The sequence below is a fragment of the Columba livia genome, chromosome 15, assembly GCF_036013475.1.
Source record: "Columba livia isolate bColLiv1 breed racing homer chromosome 15, bColLiv1.pat.W.v2, whole genome shotgun sequence".
Lineage (NCBI taxonomy): Eukaryota > Metazoa > Chordata > Aves > Columbiformes > Columbidae > Columba > Columba livia.
The window spans coordinates 15,802,543-15,822,374 of record NC_088616.1 but is presented as its reverse complement, the minus strand read 5'-3'; the positions used below and the strand labels follow the sequence as shown (position 1 = coordinate 15,822,374).

Sequence of the window (19,832 nt, the reverse complement as noted above, 5' to 3'; positions counted from 1 at the left end):
ATCTCGAGTTGGTGTTTTTAATATTAAGTGTAGTTTCTAGTTTGTTTTTCTAATTGGAACAAAATAAAAATAGAATGGAATTTTTCAGTGGGTATCTTTATATTTATTAAAGGAATGACAAAAGCAATGACCAAATCGCTATGCCAGTAGTGCAGATATAATGGTTAAGGGCAAAAAGGCAGCCCCTTGACTGCCAGGAGCAGAGCAAATTACATTAAACACAGCCCTGCAGTGCAACCAAAATCCCCCAAAATCAAAAGTGTCCCTTGCAGAAGCCCATTACCTCTCTTTAAATGATTTGGCATCCAAGTGGTGATCATATAGACACTGTCTCAGGGACAGGCTCCTCTTCTCACACAGGTATCGCTCCATCCATGACGAAGGTGTGATGAAAAGAGACTTGCATGTTCCACATGTTTTTCTGAGGATGTCGCTCTCTGCTTTGGTGCAGGACACATCTTCTCAGTGACCGGACAGCTCTGAAGATGCAATGTCACAATCTCATCCAACAGAGATCTCACACCAGCAAGGAGATCCCTCTAAGACAATGATTTCAGGGTCTGAAAGGAAACCTGAGAAAAATGGCTGTTATTGGTGCGATGAAGAGCCAAATGGAAGAAAGGCAAAGAAAGATGGAGTGGGAAGAGAAATAAGAAGGAGGAGGCTTCAGGAGGAAAAGAAATAGTCAAAATAGATAGCCATGAAGGTAGATCCAGGCAGAGGAGTGGGAGGGAGTCAAATGGGAAATTGCTGCAGAAAAGAGAAGATATGGTCAGGAGGAAAAGGAAAAGAGAGATGAGGAGGGAACAGCAGGAGGGATGGACGAGGGTGGGAAGAGGCTGGGAGAAATGGAGGAAGCAGGGAGAGGATAGAAGAGATGAACAAAACTTTCCGCTAACTGCAGTGCAGGACTCCTGCATCTCTTGGATGCATTTAACAGGAGCCTGGAAGAATCTTCATTTATCAGGAATTCAATTAAGTGAAATAGTCGTTATTAATTTTATAGGAATTATTTGTACAGGAGAGCCTGGAGCGAGGAAAGGCCTCCTGGAGCCATTTCTCCTGTCAACGCCCCGGGTCAGGTAGGCACTGGCAGCACAGTCTCACCAGTTGAGATATTAATGAGATGCCTCTAGGTGCAAATGATAGTTTAATAGGTGTTACTTAACGGGAGCACCCCTCGCCTGCGCACGCGGCTCCTGACGAGGCTGCCTCCTTGTTAGAATAAGTAATTAGAATGTAAGAACACTCACTCTGACACTTTAATAAAGTGTCAGCCATCATCAATTTAGTATTTAATAAAAATAAAATTAAACTTTTACTACATTTTTATAACATCATATTTAAAATACATATTTCTCAAATTTGGGGCATATAAAATGAGGTCCTGCTAGGATGCTGGTCTCAAAAAATAAGGCACACAATTTCCTGGGTTTTGTTTGCCATGGGGAGAAGGGACTTTGTTATAGACACCAAAACCCAGCAGCAAATGGAGGGAAGTGTTCTCTTATGGAAGAAAAGGTTTCTTCCTCCATCTTCTGAGCCTCCCTGTGCTGTCTGGAGACTAAGGATGAATTGGACAGGTCTACCCCCAAGTGCCACTGCCAATGAGTTGGGAAAAGCACAACTTTATTCCTACTTCATTGGTAAAAGAGCCTTGCAAACCAGGTGTTGGAAAGAAAACAGAAGAAAATGCTGAAAATTAAAGCATGCTTTAATACTGCAGGGAATGTAAAAGCTAAAATAGCTGGAGTGAGTTTATTCCCCTCCAGATTCACCATCCCGTGTTTGTCATCCCTCCAGGCACCCACCTGGCCGAGGGAGCCCCACACTGATCTGCTGTGCTGGGACCCCAGGATGCAGATGACATCCCGGTCACAAAGCAGAACAGGCTGACCCACAAGATGCTCGGTGGTCCAGCAAAACAGCCGCTCCCCTCATCTCTGTTAAAACAAAGCAGAGACACGCGAGCCCGGATGCCGTGGCAGAGCAGAGCCCTTTTGGGGTGCAGACAGCGCACCCCCATGCACACGCACCCCGTCTGCACCCACAGAGCTGAGATGCACAGGGGGGATCTGCCGACCCACGATGAGTGTTTTGGAAAACAAAAGGCAAGAGGAAGGAGCAGAAGGAGGTGCAGAAAGTCCCTCCGGTCGAGGTGCCTTGGCAACAAGAGGAGGGTGTTCCCCAGATAGCCCCCTGCTAACGAGGGATCCTGTCTTGGAGACTAATGAATCACCAATGAAACCCTGGCAACAATTATTTAAACTGAAGCTGCTTGAGGATCCCTCTTGCTCTGGGAGCAGGGAGAGCAGCACTGTCTGCTGCGTTTGGGGGGGGTCCCGGCTGGGCTACCTGAATGCTGTTTGCAGCCGGGTGTTGCTCTTTGGGGGCTGTGAGTGTTGTTGCACCCACCTTAAAGTCCTGGGAGACTTATCCAACATCACCAGCCACCTTGGGCCAGGTCTAAGCTCAGCTCCTTTGTTTTTTTCTAGGCTAAGAAAGCTCTTCATCCTGGGCACAAGGCAGATTTTACCCCGGGCACCAGGCAGGGCTCTGCTTGGGAAGGTGGCTGGGTGGCTCGTGCCCCTGCAGTAGTTTGGTTGCATTCCCATCTCCTGGACCCACGGCTGTCACATTTGGGTCCTCATCCAGTTTAGGGCCACATCCATCCAGAAAGAGCAGATTATATCCCCTTAAAAGCAAGGTGAAGCGACATACCTTCAAGTCACATATAGACAGTTCTCCTAGGATTAAAAATAAGGATTTTTACTTCCCTGGAAACTATTTTCTGGTTGGTGTATCCACAAAACATTGGTGGTGTGCAGGCGCACACATCCTGACACATGCTCTGAGCAGCTGTAAAGCATCCTCTGAACACTTTTGTGAGGCTGAGGCCTGGGATGGCTCTGGCGCTTGCAGGTCTGGATCAGGATGCTCGCCAAAGCACCAGCTTTAGGTTGGAGGGTTGGCAGCCGGGGTGGCTGGAGCGGGGTGTGCAGGGGGGCGAGTGGGGCTGGGGGAGCACCGGGAGGACTGCAGCTGCCTGTAAGGCCAGGGACGGGGCCAGGCATGGGGACAGGCTCACACGGACACCCGGCACAGTGCTTTGGAAAAGAGTGCCACGCTGCGTCTGCGTGGGGCCTTACAGCACGCAGCTCTGTGGGGACACGCAGCTCTGTGGGGACACGCAGCTCTGTGGGGACACGCGGCTCCGTGGGGACACGCGGCTCCGTGGGGACACGCGGCTCCGTGGGGACACGCGGCTCAGAGGAACTGTATGTAAAACCAGCATATTTCTGCTCAAAGATATAAGTGATAAAATTAGTAAAATAAAATAAAATAAAGAAGGGTGGTTGTGGATCAGCAACAAATCTTCCTGTCATCTCATTGTCACCAATACAAGTGGGTTCAACTGACATCTGCTTGTACCCTGCCTGAGGATCCCCAAGTCACATTTATTTTCAAGCTGCCTAGCAAGTGTTTCCCGTGCAGTCACTCATATGAGCTGTTTCCTTATCGTCCCATTGCACAGGGGCTACCTGTGGCTTCCTTGGGTCCTAATGACAATAGCTTGCCCCTACTCAAATTAAAACAAAACCATATTCTTGTTAAGGACTCAGCAAGCCCTGTTCCACCAGCAACGTCTGTCACTTGGCAGCAGATGCGGCCACGCTGCTGCCTCAAACACCTCAGTGCAGTTCACTGAAAAGTCTGTCTGATAGACAGGACACAATTAGGGAATAGCTTAGAGCTTAATTTGATGTTCTACTCCACCAAAGGCTTCCTGTGAAGCCTCTGAGCAGGCAGCAACACCCAGAGCCTCTAAGAAAACTAGATCTGCAAACAAGACCTTGCTGGAATCCTTCATTCCCCACTAGCAAAGTGAGACCCATAGCACTCCTGGTTTGCAGGACACAGCCGAAATGTAACTCCCTGTGCTGTCTGCAAGGTGTCACTGCCGTGCAGAAGCGAAATAAGGTCTGTTGAAGCCGGGTGGGACGGCAGAGGAGGGCAGGAGGGCGGTGGGTTTGACCGGCCGTGGGCAGGTGATGGTGAGCGCTCGGCCCCTGGTCCCGCGCAGGGAGGGGATTCACACGGGGGAGCAGCTCTGCGCCCAAACAGCTCAGCAGCTGCACACGCGTGACTCGCAAACTAACACCACGTCGCTTGTCACCGAGAAAAGCACCCGGTTGGTGAATGGGTAACGCTGGCAGCCTCGGCATCAATGTTTTCACAGGGAAATTCATACGCTGACCTCCTTGGTGCAACACAAAGCAAATGCCTGGAGTCTGGTTTACATCTGCCGTGGGATCCTGTTACATTCAGAACAACCCCTGTCAACACTGAATCTGTAACAATCAATAAAGACAGAGGGTTTGTTTGTTCATGCCTTTTAAAAAAATGGTTTTGTGTTTGTAATTGTGTTATTTTGCCACTCCGAGTTTTGTAAGTTTTGCGATCGCCTCCCCCCTTCCCTTCTTGTTTTCTTTTAGGACAAGCTGTCATCTTTTCGCATCTTTTCACCAGGCCATTGCAAATGTAAAACTGTAAATTGCAGGATTGTGCAAATAACACTAATAGCATTTGCATAAAAATTGGTTGCAAAGAGCAATTAGCACTTCATTAATAATCAATGAAGGGCCAATTTACACATTGCCCAAAAGCAAATTGTAAATTCAATTTTGTCTATAATTGAGCATTTGGTGCTGGGCAACTCTACAATGATGCCAGAAGAGACAGGCACAGCAGTTTCGGAGTCAAATCTCCAGTGACTTCAGGTTTCGAGTGATTCTCAACGTGGCCTTTGCGGAGGCCAAGCCAGCACCTTCTTCACAATGGTAGGAAGCTCCAGGAGATATCACAGTATCACAGTATGTTTGGGATTGGAAGGGACCTCAAAAGATCATCTAGTCCTACATCCATGTCAGAGAAAACCCTCCAATGTCTGCCTGCTACCAGCCTGGCTCAGATACAACCCCCTTGCCAAGAACACGCATACTGCTTATATAGCAGAGGTCTCTGCCCTGTCCAAACATACCGTGTAGTGATGCTGTGAAAAGAGGAGATGCAAAAGGACATCAGGGAAGACATATCACCACCTCAATACTCAGACCTGAACATCCTCCCATTGCAGTATCTGCTAATGCTCTACAAGTGACACCAGAGCTCTTTACCTCTAGGTAAAGCCTTGTGGGTTGAGTATTCCTACCAAGCCAATGCATCCAATCTCCCCATTGCCACCTCCATCTGCACATGACCCTTCTGGGTTATCCCAAACTTGTATACAGCCATGGGGAACAGAAATAAAAAATACAGCCCTGCTTTACCCCTTCGACTTCAGTGTTACTGGGTCCTGGGTCCTGATTTGGGCATTAAGTGTTGCATCCCTCAGGCTTCCCCTCTAGATGAATGGTGGCATCCAGTAAACCAGGGCAGCTTAACCGCGGCAACAACTTTCCAAGCCCCAAATTCTTCGCTATCTCATCCTCCGCTTAAAAGGCACAGTCAGCTCCGTTTCATGAGCAGAGCCTGACTCTAAACCACTTGACATCTGAGGTTTTCTTATCACATTTTGCGTGGATCTCATGAATCTGGGGAAAAGCTAGACGATCATTTAGCAGGGGTTGGTCGCTTTATCTATTTTCCATAATAATTTGAATATTATTACAATGGCACCTTTCATCTGGGGATATACATGCACTTTACATATGTTACATTAATTTCACCGATGAGCTGGGGAAGCACTCTTTATCCCTATTGTGCAGATGAGGAAATGGAAGCACAGAGATGATATGCCGCTTGCCCAGTATCACACGGGAAGTCTCTGACAGAGCCAGGAATAGAAATCACATCTCCCATGTCTTATGCAGAAGAATATCTTCATGTCCCTGCCCAGTAACTGAGCCCTTAATCCAGACTAAGACGCCCACACAGGACCCACTTTGCGAAGAGCAGCACAGACACGCAGCAATGGCAAGGAGACTTGAGTGACCCAAAATTTTCCCCACCATGAAGGCTGAAGTTCCCTTTGCAAGCAATGACTTTGGGAGCCCAAGGGGAGGGAGCCTGGCTCCATGAGCGGTTTCCATCTGAAGTGGATGTTATTAGTTGGTGTAACCAGATGCTCGACATGGGATGCCCAGGACTTCTCAGTTTTCACCCAGCAACCTCCCTGCTCCCTTTTTCCTGCCTGTTCAATCCACCTTTACCAAGAGATTGAATTTACAATGGACTCGAACACATTTAAATCCATTTATTGCAAAATTACTTTTCAATAATTACATCACTGTGCTGACTGTGTTGCATAATGAAATTAGCATGAGAGATATTAGAAAGAATATAAAATTATAAGAAATATTGAAATACCTCTTTCCCCGTCTGCCTTAGTGCAGCCCATAGCTTAACTGGAAAACGAGCGCTACTCCTAGATGGGATTTAAATGCATCAAGTGTAATTTTATAACGTCTTTTATATAAATTAATTATAATGGTTATTGCTGCTTTACATTATTAGATTGAAATTTGCCTCCACTTCAGTGCATTATAAGAAAGCTGCACCCATTTTGCTCAGCGAAGCCCTGAAAGTTCTCATGGCACAGAGCCATTCTCCCCACATCGACACCACCAACACGTCTCAAGTTAAAAGCTTTGGGGTCGTGTTGGCATTTCAGTGCCCGCTCTGGGTCCCAAACCCCCAGCCAGACCCTCAGGGGCAGGTGCTGGGACGCCCAAGGAGGTCTTTGCCTGGGACGGGACATTGCACCCTTTCCAAAGCTTGCCTTTCCGTTTCATCCCTGTAGCAACAATAGGGATGCCTGGGCTGGTCTAAGCAATTCCACCCAAATTTTGTATCTGCAGGGAAGCAGAGGTGACAAAATGCATTGCAAATTCCATGCAGATGACACCGGTGAAGTGTTTAACTTGGAGCAAGTCCAGCCCATCAGTTGACCACAGGCTGCTGTGGATAGAGCACGGCTGGGTGTTTGCAGGAGAATTGTAGAAGAGCTGGGGCCATCCTCATGCAAAGCTCTTCTTTAAATAAGAGTTTGGACACGGTGTAGTGCTAACAGGGAGATCCATTTTGCTTACCCTCACTTTACATGCACAGTTGTTGTTTTTCTCTTCTAATAGGCGGGCTATTATGTGAAGAACCAGCACGGGAAAGTGAGCTATCGGATAGTTAACTAACCACTCGCTACGCTGGACAAACCACAGTCGTCCAAAGCAAAATGAAGACACAGCGATATGCTTTTACTGCCGCTTAATCCTCAATAGAAGTCTACTAATATTCAATTTGTGACATTATTTGCACATCGAATTAATCCAGAAACTAAAGGGCTAATGAGTTATGGAAAGTAGTACATGGTTTAATTGTAACAACAAGGGCCTGCTGAGCTCCATTTGGGCAGGAGAGCCTGGTTAACAATAAAGTTTTGCATGCACTGATACACAGCAGATGGGCAGGGGAGCAGCAAACTAAACTATGCAAACTACCCCAAAGTCTGTTCTTTTAAATGCCCTAAGTTTTGCTATTTTTTCACCCGTGCTCCTCATAAAACACCACAACATTCATTAAGCACAGCACAGAAAAGCCAGCATGACCAAGAGAAAAAGAGAGGTAAGAATTACCTCCAGAATTCTTTTCCTTGGAAATAATTGTGCAGTTTCCCTAGAGAGCCAACAGATCTTCAAGGGGAGCTGGTGAAAACAAGCAAAGACTCTTGAAGAACTTTAAAAATGAAAAGGACAGTAGATATTTTCAGTGTGAGACAACGCCGGCCCTTGACATGAGATGCTATTTTGCTCAGTGTGCTCAACCCTCAGCACAACACTCATCCTGGAGCGGGACCCCAGCCTTGGTCCTCTCCCATATGATTAAGAATTACAGCTTAAAAGTCTGGCTACTAAAAGGAAACAACCATAAAACTTTCCACCTTTGTCAAGTACCTTCTCAACCAGCTCTGCAGGCAAACGTGGCTCCAACATTTCACATCCTTCCAATGCCCTGGAACACCTTTATATCCCAAAGCTGTCCCAGCTTCCAAACAGAAGCACCGAGCACCGCCACATTTCTGTCTATGCACACACCTGGTTTTGGGCCAAATAAACTGAAGGAAGAGGTTGCAATCAGTAATGAATCTGATGGAAGACAGGAGGAGGAAAAAGAGAGGACCAGCCCTTGATCCCACCCCACTTGTTCCCAGTGAGCCTGCAGCACTGCTTCCTGCCCTCTCTGTTACCATTGCAGAAGACGTCAAGCTCTCCTCGAAGCCCTTTCCTGGGCAGAAAAGCCAGGACAAGCCCTCATCTTCTGCATGGTCCCATAGATCCTGCCCCTTCCTCAAACAAGAGCGAGATGGAGCTGCCAGCAAAGAGGCTGGAGCCCCTCATCTCAGGTACAGCCAGGCCAGGGTCAGGAGCTCAGGAGTTTCCACCATTTAATAGAAAAAGCAAATAAATCTAACCAGCACTTAATTTATTGATGAAGTAAGAAAGACTGTTTAATGTGGAAAACATAAGCAAGATCAATAGCAGAGAGCACAAATAACTAAAGCTATTGACACGTTAGTATTTTAAGTCTAATTGCAGGCATATGCACTTTCTAAGGGTATCTCACCTTCTAATAGCACCCTCGAGATTATGGGGTTAATTGATGCAGCTGTTTACTCCTGGCTCACGTGGTCCAGACTGGGATTCCCTGGAGGATGCTATTAAACTGAAGTGTTTAATGAAGTGCTAAAGAGTAGAGTTTCTAATATTCTTCCCCTGAATGAAATTGAATAGAAATCTGAGCAAAGTTCTCTTCCTCAGGTAGAAACCACAGCTCAGTGTTGGAATAAATCGTCCCGCGCTCCTCACATGGAGAACCTTGTGGTGCAGAGGAGAAAGATTTGTTTGGGGTTAGTTGGTAGATTGAAGATGTGGGGGTACTCTTGAGTATCACAGAAATTAGAAGACACCTACAAAAATGCTCCATTTTAGCACCTCTGTTGGACAAGGAATCCCAGGAAGCCAACGCAATTCACATCTGTGGCTTGTCAGATTGACTGTGCATTCAGTATGATACTGTGCTTCTCTCTTTTGGGGTGGGCTGAAAGGAGGATTTGGGTCAGCCTGGGAAGGAGAACAGGTAACAATCCAATAGTGTTGTCAGCCTGGGTGTTTCAGTTTGATGTCAGTGGGACAAACCAAGACAGCCAGAAAAGAAACACTTAAAACCAGGCTTATCCATTTATAATTTGGCCCTGGTCTGGTTTGGTACCTTTGAAAACCAGGTAGATGTCTACATACAACACGTGTTTCCAAGACTGACAATCCTGGTAAGAACGCACAGCCTCCCCGTACCCATCCTACAGTGTACAACACAAACCTCAACTACCTTTATCTCTGTAATGGGAAGGTCTTGGCTCTCCTTCACCTCCATCCACTACCACGAGCTCCTCCCAAGAGAGGTCTGAGTGAAGCAAAGAAAGTAATGATGGAGATTTCACCTCTGCAACCCCTCACTACCACCTAGACCCTGCCTGGAGAGACCTCGGGGGCTGCTCTCCCAAGGTCCAGCCCTCCTGCCTAACATTTCCGCAGCCTCTCACTCTCAGCAAGGCTTGTAATTGCTGTGAGGAAGGAATTGCTTTCTCCGTTTGGCTTTTCCAGTCTGAGAGGGCACATGGACAATGAATCTGATGAGGACAAGGATGTCCCTGGCGTGAGGGACATGGTGCTGGGCTGCGCCCGGGTTTGGCGAGTGGGTCATGGCACTGATCTCACAATCTCCAAGGTCCACCTATGGAACCAAGTGGAATGCATAGACTCTCTAAAATCATGCCCTCCCTCCACAAGGGCCTTCCTACTGCAACTTGAGATTTTCTTCTCTTTTAAAATCAATTAATTTGAAATCACTTTACAGAAGCTTGTCTGTGAGATAGCTATTCCCAGTGAAAATGCCCCTTCTGTTGCCTCCATCCAAGCTGCACCTCCTTTGAGAGGGGCAGAGGGATGGTGGGAAGGGAAGGTTATGTTTGAAGCCCAGATAATGTTATTAACTCTACAGAAATGTTCCCAGAAACAAACCATTCTGGTTGATGCATCCAGGACGCAGTTGGGAGTGCGCTGAGTTAACTAGATTGGTGGTTTCAATGTGTTGCCTACAGACTCCAGAGGGACCCGTCGGGGTTGTGGGAGGTAACTGAGAAAAGCTGGTTGGTTGTCAGTCAGCATAAATTTTAAGTCTACGGGGGGGTCTGCACATGCACCTTGAAAACCTGGGTGTTCTGTGAATCCAAAAAGGCTAAAACCATGGGAAAAGTGGATTTTGGGGCTGTTTCTCCTGTTTCTGTCCCACTCGTAACACAGAACTTGGAATGGCAAGAGGTTGTGTCTTCTGCAGTTGGATGGGGGTGATCTACAGGATAGAACCATAATCAACCTCAAAACATACCTGTGTGTGGTGCCCCCTCCCTCGTGTCTGGGACCTCCATGGTTTTGGGAAGAGGCATCCGGAGCTGGAGGACAGGAGAGCTTCCCCCTGCGGCAGCGTGGGACACAGGCTGCCAGCACCCCAGCTCTGCACCGCGCTGACCAGGCACTTCTGGGCAAACCTGGGCGAAAAGGAGAAATAATATGAGAACAGAGAAAACCCAAAGGGCTGGAGAGTTCAGCTGCGTGCTGAGGGACGTGCTTGCGGGCTCAGTGCTTTGCAGAGGTGGACATCGAAGGGCTAAAGAGAAAGGAAAGGGGCTGTGTCCTTGAGTGTTGTCTCATCTTTTAGTAGATATTTCTAATACCAGGAACCCCCCAGTTCTCACTTCTCACACAAGAACTCCTCTGTGCCTTTCTGCTTTTGCTCTACCTGCGATATTTCTGTCCTTTGTGCAAGATTTCCACCACCCCTTCACCCCTACCTTGTTTGTCTTTAGCCAGCTGTGCTCCCCAATCCCTTCCCTTGCACATCAACCCTCTAAATTTGGGTCCTGGAGTCAGAAAAGCTCTTCTGGGTCATCTTAAGCACGTGCTGTATCCTTATTAACCTGTGTCACGGAGCAAAGTCAGTGTCAGCTCCTCTTCTCTCCCTGCAGCCCACCTAACTCCAACCCCTGCCAAGGGACAGTCCCCAAGCCCTGCCACCACCCAGCCCCAGGACACTACACCCAAAAATGGGCTGCGAGTCTGTGCCCTCGGCATGGGCACCCACCCTCGCCTAGGGGAAGGCTTTATTTGCCTCCTTGCTGCCAGCCACATTTTGCTGGGTTTGCTCACATTGGCTCCCACACAGACCATTTTCCAATCTCCAGCATCGTCCCACACTCTTGCTGTGACTTTCCAATTGGACCAGCGAACCACAACTGCCCCTCCAAACACGCACGACATTTCTCTTCTGCTGGCTAAACCACCATAAAGGCAGGCTTAAGCTAAGCTGTTTTATTTCCCAAATGCAGCCAGGCCAGCATACAGCCAGACACCGAGGCTCTGCTGATATGTGCTAACTCATTAAATGAGGGTAATTTAATTGCCTGCAATTGTCCATCCATCCTCTGAACTCGGGTGATCTCCCATCCCCGGCAGAGCAGGACCCGCAGCGGCAGGAGGGGCATCGCGCGGCCCCCAGTCCCATCGGCCCATCAAAGCCCCCGCGCTGCTGTTACAAAATCATTGGTGGTGCAGGAAAAACCAGCCAAAAGGCCACAATGGAAAACCAGGGAGAGAGGAAAATTAACTAAGAAATATTCAGCCTTGATGTCAATTTGCTAAAGAATATTTATTGTCCTCTCCTGCGTCTTGCTTGCTCTCCTAATAAATATAACATTTTTGAAGGGACTAGTCTCCCTTTCGCATTGCTGTCTCTCTCATGCCCTTTCTCTGTCTCGCTAGCTCCGTCCCTGCCTCTCTGATACCAACTCTGACAAACCGTGCGATTCTGATGGAAAATTCATTAGTCGTCCCTTTTTTTTTCCTCTTCCCCATTTTCCCAGTCAGCTTCGCGCCTGATCTGTCAGCCTCTTCCATCCTGATTATCTGGAGACGCCAATTTCAAAGAGACATCTTAATAGTGATGTCAACGAATTAATTAGATGTGTTAATGAGCTAAAAGCAACCCAAATTAAATTAATGCAGTAATAAGCACAGACAGCAAAATTAGCTCCAATTTCTGTAAATGATTCTGAACTGTACACAACATCTCATCCTGCTAGAACATTACCATCCCCCAAAGCTAATCAAGAACTCCAGTGCAATTAACTGCTTAATTACAAAACACACACACAGCTCATAGATCCAGCAGCAGGAGGGGTGCGCCAGGCTGTGGAGCGAGCGGGGAAATTCTCTGCAACAAACACTGTGCATTGGACACTAGGAGAGGCTGCGCCCCCCACCAAAGGCATCCCCCAAGCTCCTAAAACGGGGTGATCCTGAGCGAGAGGAGAGGGAAGGTGGGTGGGTGGGCTCCTCAGGACACCCCTTGTGCCAGCTCCCACCATGGGACAACCAGGGATGCTCATGGGGCCATGGCCAGTGCGGTCCCACCACCAGCAGAGACGTGCCCATTGCCCCGTGTTGGTTATTGTGTTCATCAGACTGGGGGGCTGCAACTGCCCAGCTCTGCTCACCTCCCCAGGGGATGAGCGGGAAGCCACGAACAGCTTTGCAGAGCTGCTCAGGTATCTGATTAGCTCTAATTGCAGCTGGGGAGACAGAGGAAAGGAGCAGGATAGCGCTGTGAACAGAGGGAAGGGGAAGACGGTGGTGGAAATGGGAAGAAAGAAAGGGCTGGAGGGGACGGGTGGGAATCGCTGGGATGGGGTGGGAGCAGACACGAAGAAGTAAACATGTGAAAGGCCAATGGAGGAATGATGGATGCAAACAAGAAAGAACTAAAAGGAAAAAACAGGCAGACAAAGAACTGGAGCCAGAAACAAAGGGAAGGAAGGCGAGACAAAGAGGGCTGGCTGCTGCCAGGCCCGGCGGAGCAGGGAGCGGGTCCCGGCCACCAGCCCCGCAGAGCCGGGATGTGCTGGGGATGGTGGGAAACGCAGCCACCTCATCATGGGATGACAGTACTGATTTGCAGGTTGTGGAGTCATTAGTCCACCTAGTAAATGAGGGATATTTGCAATAAAGATGAGGGCAGAGATTCACTGTGACAAATAGCATCTCCGCGTCTCTCTTTTTTTCCACCTTTTTATTGCAATTAGTTCGGTCTGTTAATAAGCAAAGGGTATTTTTAGTTAATTTCAGTTCCAGTTAATTGATTCAAAAGCGAAACCCAGCAACTAAGTTAATTGATCCATGTGTCTTATGGTGTAGCGGCGAGGTACTCTCCGGGCAGCTGCCATCGCCGCGGCTCAAAACAGCACGGGAGGATGGAGAGCAGGGCTGTGACGGAGCGGGGACAGCAGAGGAGGGGGTGAACCCCACCACCAGCAGCTGTGCCGCTTGCCCCGGGATGCAGAATAAGCTGCAGGGCGACGGCCTTTGCACGCCCGGCGTGGGAATCATGCCAGCCCCCGTGCCGGTTGGCGTTTGCGCAGTGCAGCAGAAATGCCCACGCCAAAAAGCTCGGTCAACGGGACACTCCGGCTGACTCCAGCCAGCGGCATGTCCAGCCTGGCACAGCAGGAGATGGGGTTTAAGGAGAGCATCCTACCCTGGCCACTTTCCATCCCCCTCATGCTCCCCAACATCCCAAGCTGTCTTGGCAGGGATGCTGGAGGGTGCATCCCTGCCCAGGGATTTTAGCTGCTATTTATAAAGATGAGTTTGTCTAATCCCTTTTTCCTCCTGTAGCAACAGGTTTCCAAAGTTCCCTACCTGCTGTGTCCAGAAGTGCTTTCTTTTATCTATCTCAAACTTAGTCTCTCACTGTTTTCAATCAAGTGCCCCTCGTTCTTCTATTGCAGGATTTGGTGAATGACTGTTCTGTGTCCAGCTTATCCACTGCCTTCAGGATTTCCTAAACCTCAGACACCACGTCCTCAGCCTTTTCCACCCCTGCCTGGCAGGCAGCACCATTCCCTACCCATTTGATGTGTCTGCATCTTGTCACAAGGGACTGGTCCTTCTTTTTCACTGGAAAAATGGATCTTCTTACGTGTTGATTTAAGTCACAGTCATACATACGTGGATCATATGTGACTTTGTAAGCTGGGTTCAAGCCCAGTGGCAATCGAGCTGATAACTTTGCAAGTTGTTTCCTCTAGCAAGGCCTGAGAATAACTCCCCAAATGCCTTTCTGAAACACCTCTTGGTATAGGTCTCCTGTGTTAATGTTCTTCTTGCCTATTCCTCCTGATAGCTCCTCATGTCAATTCACAACCACCTAATCATTTCCAGGGGAAAAACAAAACTCCTGGGGCAGATAAACCAGGTCTGTCAAACACTTGAAGAACACAAGCCATAAACTAGATCTCACTGTAACAGGTACTATGCAAATGGAAGAACACATGGGCTGTGATCTGCAAAACTGGGTTTGAAACAAGATGCAAAAAGTGACAGTGATAAATTAAGAGGGACTTGGCTTTCTCTGCACTGGCTTGGGGACCAAAGAGCAAAGCTACAGAATCAGACCACCATCAGCATCTCTCGCAGTACACGATGGCCATGCCATGTACGGGTGCTCCACAGCAACTCATTTCAAGTAAACAAAATTTTTCTGGCAGCTCCAGGGCTTCAGAAAGAGATCAAACCGCCAAGCAATCCATCTTGAAGGCTACAACAGAGGTTTTCTGAACGTTAATTGCTTACAGTATAGAGAAATGTGGTTGTAAGGTACGAGCAGACAGCAAGAATGTGCTCTCAAAGCAGCCCTGCACCAGCCACCTCCAGCTGTCACCACTCCTGCTTGGTGGCCCAAAGTGACTATAAACTGAGCAACTCCATGCAACAGGGACACATTTCTGCTCCTCTCATGGCTCTGCCTTCACACTATTTTCCAATCACCCTTCTGAAGCGATGGTGCAACACGTCACCCTTACCAGGCTTTGGCGCGACTGTACCCTCACCTCCCTGAGAAGAAGCACAAAAGTTGTTGTTTTTCCGGTTGATGAGAAGAGCTGAAGTTGGGATAAAAATGGCACATCACTGAACATACGATTTTGCACCTGGCCACTTCTTTACTGCTCTCACTTTGACTTCAATAATAGGAGTTACATTTTAAGACAAATAATGCACTTTCAGAGGGGTGTTAAGGATGCTATTTCATTCTTTAAAGGCTACATACCACAGCAATGAGAACTAGTGATAGACAAATTGCTTGGTCTCTGCAGCTGCAGTATAACTAAGGATGTACCCAATGAAAGACCTGATAAAAATAAGATTTTTAAGAAAGTGCATGCTTAATCTATCTTTTGGAATAGAGCCTAATAACAAGCCCTCTGTGCCAGGAATATATAGCTCATTATGCTGTAGTTTCCTCTTTTCCCGTCTTTTAAAATGGGGTATTATGATGCACTATCCACACAGAAAAACCAATAGATGCAAAGTTGGGCAAGGAGCTGAGCTATTTCAATGCGTTTGGCTCTGAGAGCACTCAGCAGGACCAAGGTGCAGCTCGGCCAGCGTTCCAATGAGGGTAAATCCTTCCCTGGTCAGAAGCGACGGGCACAGTTTGCTTTTAGTGCTCGTTGGGAAAAGTTGGAGGGACAGAGTGCTTTTCAATAATGCTGCAAATTACCCACACTTTAAAACACTAGTCCTTGATTTTTCTGCGTATTTTTGAATAATTTACAGGGGATTTGGCAGGTTGCTGTGATATATAGCATAATATGCAGGTGGAGCACTTTAGAAACAGAAGTTCATACTTTTCAGGAGAATAAGGAAATAATTGTGTCACAACAAGCCTTAACCACTGAGGTTTACCTGTTTCTCAATACACATGAGTTTGCAAACATGATTCCCATTAAAGCAAATGAGAAACACGCGTATGAGTCTGTGCGCCTTGAGAAGAAAATACTCTTCACAAGTGCCTTTCTTGGTGGTGTATGATCAATCCACCATCTGCTTTTATTTATTCATGATTTCTCAGACTACTACAACAATATTGACATTAAATACAGCTTTGGCTTATTAATTTTTGTTCATTCATATGTATTTTAAGTAAATTCTATTGACTTCCCCTTGGCTTGCTCTTTTAGCTGTTCGCATGTTTTCCCGGCCTGTTACTTTGTGCCTTCCCTTACATCCATTTCCCATGTGTTCTTTCCAGCTCCTTGCTTCTGTTCCAGGTAGAGAGTAATTCCCTGTTCCAGGTGCTGTGGATAAGCTGATTTAAGATCTTGTTGACCAATTTTTCCCATCTCGAGCTGCAGGTTTGGGGCCGTCCTGCTTGTCCCAGGATCACTGAGGCTCCACAAAGCTGCTCCCAGACCCTGTAGCTATTCCAAGGTGGTGGAGACCAGACATGCACATCCCAAGGAGACCATCAATCTCCCCCACACCAAGCGTATGCAGATGTGTCACTCGTTCTCAGCAGCTATTGTGAAAGTCAGAACAATTCCCAGCAATATTTGTCTCCTTTCCTATCTCGTTGCCTCCCCGGATCCCAGGCCTGGCTGGGACCGCACATCTTCTGACAAACCACCTCTAACATAGACCTGTGACTTCACAACTCGTCCAGCTCATCTCCACATCCCCTCCTTCCACCTCTTCACTGCCTCGTCCCAGTTTCAAGCCACACAGACCACATCAAAACCACAGATGGCTCCCAGCTGAGAACCAAGTCTCCATTCACACCCGAGCCATTAATTTCAAGGAAGATTTTGCCTACAAACACACTTTTAGGTTTTGGATCTTGCTCCAAATGCACCATTGCTGTGAAAAAGGACAAGTCTCATCCTACAGCACAGAAGTGATTCACAATCCTATACCCCCAAAAACCTCCATGCCCATTTTAGGGGGTATTACCACGGAGTGTGCCGCTGTTTTCTGCACAATGTTTTCCCTGCCTCTCCAGTAATCTTCCTTTTCCTCTTTTTCCGCAGCTTTATCTTCCCCGTGTTCCCGGGCGTCTGTGCTCGTTCCTCTTTGTGCTCCGCTCTCTGATCACCGCTTCCCTCTCTTGTCATATTCTGCACTTGTGGAGTAACAACCTGTCACATTCATAACCTCTTTGCACCAAAAATGTTCTTTGATCTGTGTAAACTACATTTGATGCTGAAATCCTTGATATTAATATCTTTTGTTTGTGTGTCAATGTTCTCTAGAATCTAATTAAGCAATGTTTTGAGAGCATTATATATGTTTGAACAATTTGGCAGAGCAGACAATATGAGCTATTGACCTGCAAGAATAAATTGTGCTTGCAGATTCTAGGAATTCACACGTGCATGCTTCTTTATGCTATTTCTTCTGAAATATGTGCATTCAGAAAGAGGCCTTGCTTTGTAATAATCTCTGCAAGGCTTAATCAAGTATCTGCTCAGACTCCTTACTGTAATTGCAGTGGCAGTTTTAGCAGGGCGAAACAGAAGCAGGTTTAAGCTAACCAACAAAAACAATAATAAAATAAAACAAACAGCAAGCTCTACCCGAACACTAATAACAGAGATTATTCAATCAATAGCCTCTTGTTATGAATGAATAGGCTAAATTGCCTTTGAATGATGTAAAGATTGACGAGCCATAGGTCAGCCTAATATAGCTACTTACCCTAATTTGACATCAGCACTTTGAAAGGCGGCAGTGGGGTCAAGCCGGCGTGCGCAGGGGCGGCCGGGGCAGCGGCGGTGCTGAGCGCGTCCTCAGAGGGTGCACGGGGAACCTGCGGGAGACGGGGATGCTCAGGACCTGCCGGCAAGCGCTGTGAGGCTCTGCTGGATCGGACCTTGAGAGAGTTTTTAGAAGAGGGAGGGAGGAAAAAAGAGCAATGGCAAATTGTCGGAAGGCGAGGAGGAGAGACGGCACGGCGGGGCGCATGGCTGTGGTGCGCACTCACCGCTGGCCCCGCTCGCTTGGAGAAGGTGTTGCGGCTTCAGAAAATCGGGCCATGCTTCTGAGTTCCCCCCACCTTGACAGCTGAGCCTGTGCAGAGGAAGCTATTGGGGAAGAGCAGCTCCCAGCACTGCGTTTTCTCCATCCCCATCACAGGTATTTGCTGTTGGATGGAGGATGCGACACTGTTACGGGAAGGAGAAGAGGTCTCGGGGCAGGCAGGCTCATTATGGAGCTGGATACAAGAGAGCCCAGCACATCAATGATGACGGTGATACCCACCAAGTAGGACTGGGAACACGGGGGAATGGTGCCACAGGACTTCGCAATACTGGACTGGAAACAAGTTAGAGATTCGGCTTGGAAATGATTTTGAGCTGTGGGGATAACTCACTCCAAATCACCCACCCAACCCTGCTGCGAGGCACAGATCAATGGTTGGAGCCATGAACGTGTCTCTGCTCCTTGAGCAGCAAGTACAAACCTGCAGGACATATAAAATGAAGGGCACTCATGCACAGGAGAAGCTTAATAAAAAGGACAGGATTTTACCGCCAGGAAGCACCCCCAGCGTCACCCCATCCCTCACCTCTGCTGGTCCAGAAGGGCAGGAGCACCTCTGCTAAAGTCAAACTCCAGATGAGGATCAGTGGCTGACCAAGCTGCTCTCCTAGATAGCCCTGCACCTCCTGACCAAATAATCTGCTCCCCACAATTGATCTCCTCAGCCATGTACTGGCATAGTGCAAAGGGGTCTGATTTGCTTGCGCCTACCACAGAGGATACTGGGGAAAAAATCTTCTTGATGAGAATTCAAGCTTTCCTAACACCGATCTGATCTACAGGATAGTTTTGCACCCTTTTTCCTGTTAACAGATGATGTCCTGAGGTTGTGTACAAACACATCCACTGCGCATCAGGCCAAAGCAGCAGCACGGTGGATGACGTGCTACAGGGAGACTTTGCCTGTGCTTTTGCACGGGGAGAAGCTTCCCTGAAGCGCAAAGGCTTTTCCAGCATTTGGGCAGCCTGTGTCTGGCCTCCAGCAAGGCTGGGCTCCTCCAGAAACAGCACAGTGCCATCTGTTGGCTTCCTCACCCAGTGATGGAGAAAAACCCTCAAAAGTCCTGGGAAATGGGTAAAAACTGGGTGCGAAACAGAAAAACGCTTTGTGGGCCATGGGTTTACCCAAGCTGCTGCCTCCTCTCTAACTTCTGCCGGCAGCGATCATGGGGCTGGCAGCACAGACGCTTTGCTTTTCCATCTGATGCCGGGCATTGCGTGTGAGCAGGGTCACAGCGCTGCTCCTCCAGCATTAACAGTGATGGTGACAGCTCAGTCCCACCGGGATACTGGATCATTAACTACCACCGCCACGTGCCGTGTCTCTTCCGACACACCTTCCTGGAATTTTATTTTTCTAGGTGGAAAAAGGGGATTTTTCAGGGATATGCAGATGTTGCGTGACCTTGCTGCAACTGTCGATGTCCAGAAACCGTGGACAGACGGACAGCACTGGCAAAATGTGCCTGGGACTCACGTACCTGCACAGTAAATCCTGCACGGCCGACTTCAGCACAGCAAAGCGAGCAGAAATGGGCATCTTCCAAAAAGGCTTCAGTTTGATGTGCCTCTGGGTAAAGGAACGAGAGTTCCCGTCCCATGCCCGGGCTGTCTCGCTGTGTCCCCGTCCCACGCCCAGGCTGTCTCGCTGTGTCCCCATCCTGCACACAGGCTGTCTCGCTGTGTCCCCGTCCCGCACCTGGGCTGTCTCACTGTGTCCCCATCCTGCACCCGGGCTGTCTCACTGTGTCCCCATCCTGCACCCGGGCTGTCTCACTGTGTCCCCATCCCGCGCCCGGGCTGTCTCGCTGTGTCCCCGTCCCATGCCCGGGCTGTCTCACTGTGTCC

The 19,832-nt window shown here is 48.3% G+C and overlaps 1 long non-coding RNA gene across 1 annotated transcript in view; it reads right to left on the bottom strand.

Moving 5' to 3' along the window:
* LOC110360212 (uncharacterized) overlaps positions 1-19,604 on the bottom strand; it is a 65,631-nt gene extending 46,027 nt beyond the window's left edge. Inside the window, exons 1-5 of the long non-coding RNA XR_010466406.1 lie at positions 17,926-19,604; positions 17,640-17,751; positions 10,441-10,600; positions 1,812-9,456; positions 284-572 (exon numbers count right to left, since the gene is read on the bottom strand). This is a non-coding gene — a long non-coding RNA (uncharacterized LOC110360212). The remainder of the gene's footprint in view (positions 1-283; positions 573-1,811; positions 9,457-10,440; positions 10,601-17,639; positions 17,752-17,925) is intronic.
* Between the last annotated feature and the right edge of the window lie 228 nt (positions 19,605-19,832).